General features: G+C 36.2%; 1 pseudogene; it reads left to right on the forward strand.

Annotated features, from left to right (window-relative positions):
* Nucleotides 1–631: 631 nt before the first annotated feature.
* On the forward strand, nucleotides 632–1,643 carry LOC137241104 (zinc finger MYM-type protein 1-like; annotated as a pseudogene).
* Nucleotides 1,644–9,012: the final 7,369 nt, after the last annotated feature.

The raw sequence follows: 9,012 nt of genomic DNA on the forward strand, positions 1-9,012 counted from the left end.
GTTCAGATATCACACTTGTTTAATTCACAATGTTTCAAGGGTTCAGTTGAGGAACATTTACAAAACGTGTTCGCCTCTACTCTGTTCCGGTAATGATTGGAATAGGTTTGAGCAGTGGCGCAGCAAAGGGAGGGCGGGGCTGGCGGGGGCGGTCCGCACCGGGTGTCACCTTTTTTGGGGTGACACCCACCCGGTCTCTGAACTTTAAAAACAATGTACAAGCAAAAAAATCGGAAGCACAAACATTTCTTTTTCTAGGATTACCCCACTAGCACGGGCTTAGCTCTATGTGGGGAATTCCCCGTCCCATACTGGCGATCTTTGACGTCTCAGTTTCAACATTTCTCATTTGCTTCGGGAAGTGTGTTGTGTTTGGTTGTCGTAAATTGATAAACGTGTATTATTCTGTAGTGATAGATAATAAAAGAAAAAAATATATTTTAGAAACCTAAATGCTGTTTTGTGAAGATTAAAAATAATGATTGATTCATATCGAATATTTTAAAGTTAATATAATTTTGTATAATTGAATTTCATATTGCTTAACTAGTTTATGAGAAAATACTCTCACATTATAGACTATAACAAATAGCTTTTTGTTTTAGAGTAAGAAACAAACATCAAGTGAAAAATGCCCCCGGGAGTGCACACATCCAAAAGAAAAAGTGGATTTCAGCAAAGGAGAGCCAAACAGGCTATATTGGATGTAGCTCAGAGTATGTTTGGATCGATTTTTTAGTATGTTACAAAAACTGATGGCAGTCCAAGTTCAAAGAAATTGATTTTCACAAGAGATGATTTAGATAATATCAGCTCATCTTCAGGAAGCAACATTGACAGTATAGAATTAACTAACACAATCAAAGAAGATGCTGAAAATAATAGTAGCAGTATTATTGTTGCAACCAATAAACCATTTCTTCAATTAAATGATGTGTCAGAATGTAGTATTCCTATTCCTTACAATGTACTCATTGAAATAATAAAAAAGGAAGTGAATATTTCCAAAACAAGGAAGGAACATTTGCTACTGTTTCTTGACACGGAACCAAAATAAAAGGTGACGCTCGTCATCTCTCAAAAGATTGGTTTTATAAAATTATGCCAAATGGTGAAAAAATCCTACGGTCACGGATAGTTTATTTCATCAGCTCTTGTAACCTGTACTGTTTCTGCAGTCGTTTATTTGATGTGGCCAATAATACCAATGCAGGAACATTTACGACTGAATTTCAAAAGTGGTGGAAATTAAATCGGAAAGTAGCTGCCTACGAATGTTCAAATGAATATCTAGAAAATCTTGAGAAATGGAAAACTTTAGAAATGAGACTAAAATTGAATAAAACAATAGATGATGCAGCTTTGCAATTGATGGATATAGAAAAACAGAAGTGGAAGCATCTTTTGACTAGATTACTGGATATAACTTTATTTCTGGCTAAACAAAACTTGGCGTTTCGTAGAAATGATGAAGAAGAAGACTCTAAAAATAAAGGGAATTTTTGGAATTAGTAAAACTATTGTCAAAGTATGATGTAGTGTTCAAAGAACACATGATGAAATTGGAGGAAGATAAAACTACAAAAGTATCATATTTGTCAGATATACAGAATGAAGTCATTAATGTTCTATCAAGAATATGAATGGGATTTTACAAAATCTCTTCCTAATATTATGATTGCACTGAAATTTTTCATGACAGTTCGCGTATCCGTAGCTTTATGTGAGAGAAGTTTCAGTAAACTAAAGTTAATAAATAACTATTTGCGGGCAACAATGACCCAATCGCGGCTTAGCAATCTTGGTGTATTATTACAAAATATAAATTACGGTGAAGTAATTCCTGAGTTCGCAACTGTCAAAGCTGGAAAGAAGAAACTTTATGTGTATAACAATGCCTTTTCTGTCTTAATTATTATTGTGTTTTGTTATTTCTTCAATATTATAAATAATAAATGATCCATGATCTTTATCATATACAATTTATTGTTCTCTAATTTCGATGGGGTGACACCATCAACTTCCACACGGGATGACACCCAAGGTAGCTACGCCACTGGGTTTGAGATTATGAAACTTCCCAGTTTAAGATGACGATGCTATCAACGACTGTTTGATATGCATTTTAGAATCTAACTAGCTAACAAGAGCTGTTAGAGGAGCATTATGGGTAAGGTAACTATTGACGATTGACATCCTGTCGGGTCAAAATGTCACTATGGTGACCATAGTGAATCAGTTGTAAAGAGTACGTAAACGAATTCTGTCGTATTCCTAGAGTTGAGATGGAAGAAAACATGGAGATTTGTGAACTTCGATCGTTTGTGTCATGGAATCTAAATTCGACTGTATATCGCGCCCACCAGAGAGGACATAATCCATATACGTTTTTCGCAGTATGTTGAAAGTGGTGGGTGCGTACTTTTTGGGCAATCCTGATCGAGTTGGTAGAGTCTTTGGATTGCAAGTTGTGAAGAGCAGATAACTCCGAAAGTAAGTGCTCTTTATTTAAAGCCTTCGATCGGCAGGTGAGGGGACTTTTTGAAGAAAATTCTTTAGAAGTCTTGCTCTTCATCCTTGATTAAAATTTGTGGTAAATTTTCCGGATTTTGCCATCGAAAATGAACTTGTAGAGGCGCCAGTTAAGAGTTATTGTCGTCAGGTAGTTTTGGAGATTAGGGCCTGTATATAATACGTCATTCAGGGTTGCCAGAATGTGATGTCTGAGATGCGTTGAGTATTTACCATTTTTGATTACCATGGAGGGCGCGATACCAGTTCCACGCTGGTGTACTGCTGAACGAAAGTGCCCTGGCGCCAGTTGTTTGAAGAAATCAGGCTTTAACGGGAGTTTTACATCCCTTCTTGTAGTTGTACTGCTATAGAGGGAGTCGCATACTAATTTGCTTCCTCTGATCTAAGTAGGATTTTTAGGATTTTTCTCTATTTTTAATAACGCTTCAGTAATCTGCTGAGAGCGGGTCTGCTGCCTTACTTAAATAAGTTTAAGTTAATTCCCGGACTGATCCGCTGAGTAGTCATCAGAATATTGTATTTTGGGCTTTAAAGGTATCTTTGGGCTATCATTGCATTCCTTCGAGTAGTATTTTGAGGGCACGAATCAGTTAGGATCGCCGAGTTGGAGGGAGCGAAATTCATCTAAACTGTCTTTGGGAGCTTACTTACTTCGAAGAGAATTAGTGATTTGTGGGTTCTTCACACTTCTGCTCTGCGAGGACACCAAACTCAGACATAGCACCTTTTGTGCTGTCAAAGGGTTCTTTAAAAGAGGTTTCGTATGCCAATGATTTTTTCCAAGACTACAATTAGATCGGCGACAAATTTATCACGGTGGAGTTTAACTTTTCGCACAATAATCTGGCAGGACATTATAGGTGACGCTCACAAAACTGATTTTGCGATAGTTGGCGCATTTTGGGGGTTCTTCTTTTTCTGGAATGGGAAAAGAGCACTGAAATTTCAATCATCGGGCGTGCACTGCGACGATCTGAATAGCTCAGCAGGCAGCCCATCAGCGCCCTCGACTCTGCTGATTTATCTGATTTCAGTCATATTCCTCTACCTTAATTCCCTCATCCCCGACTGCTAGCTCGGTTTCATCATCTTTCCCGGGCGGTACATCCCTGTCTCCATAGCAGGGCAGATTACTATTATCTTCATAATCTTAGTTCACAATTGACATCGTTTACTAGCACGCCGTTTTCGTTCCTAAAATAGCTTGCACCAGTCTTAAAACCTGACACCTGATCCTCGTATTGACGCTTTACTGCCTATTCTTTTTTCGTCCATTATAGGCATCTCACTTCCCTTTTCGAATCGCAGAAGCATACATATACTCTTGTTGGGCTCTATTGCAATGTTGTTCTATGTGCAACGTCTTTGTGTTAAAACGCGGAATCCTTCACCGAACCAGGTATTTTTTGCCAGTGGTCTGTTACCAATTCTTTCCTCGGCGACGACACGAAGTACGCTTGTTCAAGCCAATTCCATCATCAAACTAACTATGTTGTACACTTTCAGTTAGAATATGTGCTGTTGGAAAATTCTCAATTTTTCATATAAAATTCAAATTTGATTTCATTCCCATTATTTAAAAATTTGAAAATTTCATCCTCAGCTTTTAAGTAGGAATGATGAGCTGTTCGATTTTTTCGTTGTTCATTTAAACAATCAGATGTCGGAACGAATGCTTATGGAATATTCGGTAATTTTATTATTTTTTTCATATTTTTGTACTGTTTCAATAAAAAATAAATTCAAACATGTGACTCGGTCTATGAAAAGGTGGCTTATGACTCAAAAAAGAAATTGCTGTTAAAGATAAACAATGCATTTCTTCAGTTTCTTAGTAGTACACTCAGAGAAAAACGCCGTTCTAAAATCCAGCACCACCGGACTCAATTCAAGCCTTTCATGTTCTTACTTTTTTGTTCTTGAAAATCGAACGACCTTTTCTCAAAACAACAACCTTGTTCTTGAACTGACCACCATTTTCTTGAAAAGAGATCGGTTGGTCTTAAAATATAAACAAATGTTCTATTAATGAGAACATTGTTCTTAAATTAAGAACAATTGTCTTAAATTAAGTTCAAGAAAAAAGAAACGGTATAATTCGTGTGCACTGCAATGTTAAATACAACATTTGGCACAAGCCATTAAGCAATTGTAGTGGCCCAGCGGCTATAATGGTGCGGTTGCGATCGTGTGGCGCGAGTTAGATCACCGCCAAACTCTAAAGTTTTTTGAAAAAATTTTTTTATATTCTTTTTTTTAACTCTTCTTTTTTGTTCAGCTCGATTCACATATACACGGATAATTCTCAAATATGTTATGAAATGTTTTAAATATATATTCAGATTGCATCATCTAATAAGAAAAATTTCTCGATAGGAGAAATATATGAAAAAATGCATACTATGCCTTTTTTCAAACCTTTTTGGAATGTTAATAATAATTTGTTTTGTTATTAATAGTTTGTATTAATTACAAAAACAAATTATTTATTAATAAAAAAAATAAATGAATGAGTACTACTTGAAAAAATTACCTTCCCTACTCCCCCCAAAGATCAAGCACAAACCGTTCTTGAACTGAGGCCGAAAAATGTTAAATCTACGACAAATCGTTCTCGAAGCGTGAGAACGAAAAATATTAAATCAAGCCCAAGTGAAATGAGCACAGAAGGTTCAGTACCAAACTGGTCATAAAATACGAACGGTGTGCTTGGAAAAATTGTTCTTAAAACAAGCCCATCGGTCACGAGTTAAGAAAAAACGTACTTAACAGACTTTTGTCAACGAATGTTCTTAATTTTGAACGTGTTTCCTTCGTTTTAGAACGATTTTTTCTCTGAGTGTAGTAATTTTGTTTGAGTCATAAGCCGCCTTTTCATAGACCGGGTCACATATAATTGTTTACGTATTATCTCAACAGCAGCATTAATGTAAGAAAATTGTAAACTTTCTAGCTCTCAAATTTCCTCACGATAATTGTGTATGAAGCCGTGACACTTTAAGTCACAGTCACTGACATTCACATTCACGCCTATATAATACTAAAAATTTCACAAACGAATTCAAGTTTTCATTCACTCACTGAGGTGAATAAGTGCTCCTATATCATAAGAATTCTGGTTCACACGATAAAATGCGACTCGTTATAATGTCATCAGTCCTACTTTTACAAATTGATTTGATTATAAGATTATATGTATGTATGTGTGTATATGTTCTACAAAGATACTTTGTGATTTTCCCATAACCGATTTGCGTGTTGCACTTTACTATAATTTATGAGATTGCTAACGATAAATCTTCGATAAGAAATCTGTTTATAAATTTTCAGGACGTCTGCACATGATCTCTATTGTACTCATTCAATAAAACAGCAATGAACAGCATACTTACAAACACATACATAAATATATAAATGTACATTAATGTATGTATACCGTGCAGTGGAAAATACCAGTACTGAAATTCCTTGAATTGGCACAGGCATATCAGTTGCAAATCATAGTTAACCTAGGGGTGTGTTGCGGGGTCACAGTAATTGCCACTCTTTGCTTAACTTTTCACTTGCATTTAGTTATGGTAGAAGTACATAAATATCAGAGTAATAAAAATGCTCTAGCCTTTAACTTAGAGCCTTTTATGCCAATACAATAAAAAAAAACCTTTGTTTGGCGAGCAAACGATAACAAAAGCGACAATTTTAGGCAAGCCTGCTGCTGGGTATATTTGAATGTACTTGAAGCTATACATGCAGTCTAAAGATTTTGTTGTGGGCGTCTGCTCGTAATATGTGTTCGATTGGATACACCTGGGATCTTTGAAGTGTAACTATTACAAGGACAACAGTTGAACTTGATACTGTAGCTTAAATGTGGCTTATGTGAAAGTATATAGGAAAGGGTTTTACGTGAGCATTAGTCCCACGGCGTAAGTTCGTGGTATAAAAAATAATTTAAAAACATTTTTAAGTTAAACGGTTTTATTGAAAACAATACTTACATGAAATAATAATAATACGAAAAGCTAGAAAATAATTAGGTATGTCCTAGGTACTAGTCATCACACTCCTTATCAATCTAGGGCGTTGATCAGACAATTAAATAAAAGCGTTGGGTGCGTGAAATTTCTAAAAATGTGAGGCGTAGCATAACCTGATTAGGGTTCAGTTGGTTTTACTTATGACTATCAATAGAAATATGACGCGTCCAACGCTTTTATTTAATTGTCTGATCAACGCCCTAGATTGATAAGGAGTGTGATGACTATTGTCACGCCACATAATTACATCCCTGCATTTCCATATATCTACAACACTCTACCCTGTTGGCGTGGGTATTTGAACGAAGTTATACGAACAACGATAATAGTTGAACACGAGCGGCGCGAGAAAGAACATTACTTGAACTTTACAAATAAACTCTGTACTAACTTAATCTTATATTTTCAATATTACTTTTCTAATTATAATAATTTCTATATATATATATAAATCCGGTGTATTTAAAGTTACTGGGACATCCTCACGTAAGTAATAACGCTCATAGTAATAGAGCGACGGTAAAATACTCTGTGAACGTATAAATTAAATGCCATCCTGCGACAGTTCAGAAGTGAGAGTAATTAAACGCCTACATAAATGTTGCGTGAAATAAATCGAAAAGATAAAAGCTAAAATTTGTATATTAAAAAGTGCGTGCATTGACGAAAAACAGCAAAGAAAAACGTTGCTGTATCAAATGTAAAAATCTAATATTCTACGAATACGATTGAGATTCAATATAACCTCACATTCGGTGAGACTTCTGTGAAAATTGGGGCTCCAGCGACATACGATTTGTCGCTAAGCTAAACGGCTGAAATTTGAAATGGCAGCTTTGTAGTTTTACATCTTATTTGTGACGTCACACGGACACGCAATATATGTATACGTTATTGGGTTTCAATTGCAACAAACGAAACAAATCATTGCCGTACAAATTCGATCGAAGAGAAGTTTTATGTATCTCTTTCTCGCGTAAAACTTATAATCGTGCTCGTGTTTAATTGTCGGTAAATCCAAAACGAAAAATCGATCAAAGAAAAAACGAAAACAAACGAAATCACTATTCTACGATAACACAAAAGCCGTCTCTTTCGCACGTTAATATCCAAGTATCGGCGTGTTCCAATTAGAACAAGAAAAACGATCAAAACAAAACTAATAAAATGTCGCAAACGAATCTCACGTTAAAAGAGTTAAAAAAGCGATGTAAGAATGCTGGGTTGCCTACGTCTGGCACGAAAATCCAACTTCTTCAACGGTTGCAAAATAATGTCGATACCGCGAGTGATAGTGGAGGAAATGAGCAAACTACGATGGTGCAACGTTTATCTGCCCTCGAAAAAACAATACAACAGTTAATAAGTGCGCAAACAAATCCAAACCAAAATAGTGATACAAGATATAGTACGAGTGCACACAATTTTCAACCGACGTTGTCGTCGTCGCCGATGCCAACAATATATACGTCTGCTGCTAACCTTCAACAGTTCGCTGAAACAACAACGTCTACCTCGAACGTTCAACATTTTGCAACAACATCGCCTACACGAGCGAATTTGATGCCACAGTGGCAGAGCGCAGAGCGGTTCGCTACTGCGCCACTGCATCAAATTCCAATTAGAAATGTTGTAAATCAAACAAGCGCACCATTCCCATTAAGCAATGGTTATTCGAATTCGCCGTATTATAATATTAAAGACATAGTAGAATTATTGCCGGAGTATAACCCAACGAGCGAAACGTCATTAAATTCGGTTCAATTTATAAAGCGTGTTGAAATGTTGAAAAATGCCTACGAATGGCATGAAAGTACAATAATTTTCGCAGTACAACCAAGGATGCGTGGATCAGCAAAATTGTGGATCGATTCACAACAATGTGCTTTCGTTAATTGGGCACAATTTGTAAACAAATTTTTGCATGGCCTTCCGTGTTTAACTAATGAAGCGGATATTCATATTAAACTCTCTCGTTCGAAACGCGAACAAAACGAATCACCGGTCGAATATTTTTATAAAATGCTGGCGCTCGGTAACAAAGCCGGTTTATCGGAAACCAGTATCGCCCGACATATAATAAACGGAATAAATGATAATGACCTTAAACGGAAAATCTCAAACGAATACAAAAATTGTCAAGAATTGTTAAGAGATATAATGAATTATAACGTATATAATGATATCAGCCATAGTGCTCAAAAATCAAAATTCGTACCAAACGTGACAAAGCCGGTAATAACAAATGTCAAACCATCACAAGCTCCTCCAAAAACCAACCAACCACGTACAATTAGCAACTCAAAGTGTTTTAACTGTGGTAAACTAGGGCATTTCGCTATTAAATGTCCCGAGCCACAGAGGAAGTCGAGGTGCACGAATTGCCAGCGTACCACACATAAAAGTGACGAATGCCCTACTCTAAAAAAAATGAGTATTA

The sequence above is a fragment of the Eurosta solidaginis genome, chromosome 1, assembly GCF_040869045.1.
Source record: "Eurosta solidaginis isolate ZX-2024a chromosome 1, ASM4086904v1, whole genome shotgun sequence".
In the NCBI taxonomy this organism is placed as follows: Eukaryota; Metazoa; Arthropoda; class Insecta; order Diptera; family Tephritidae; genus Eurosta; species Eurosta solidaginis.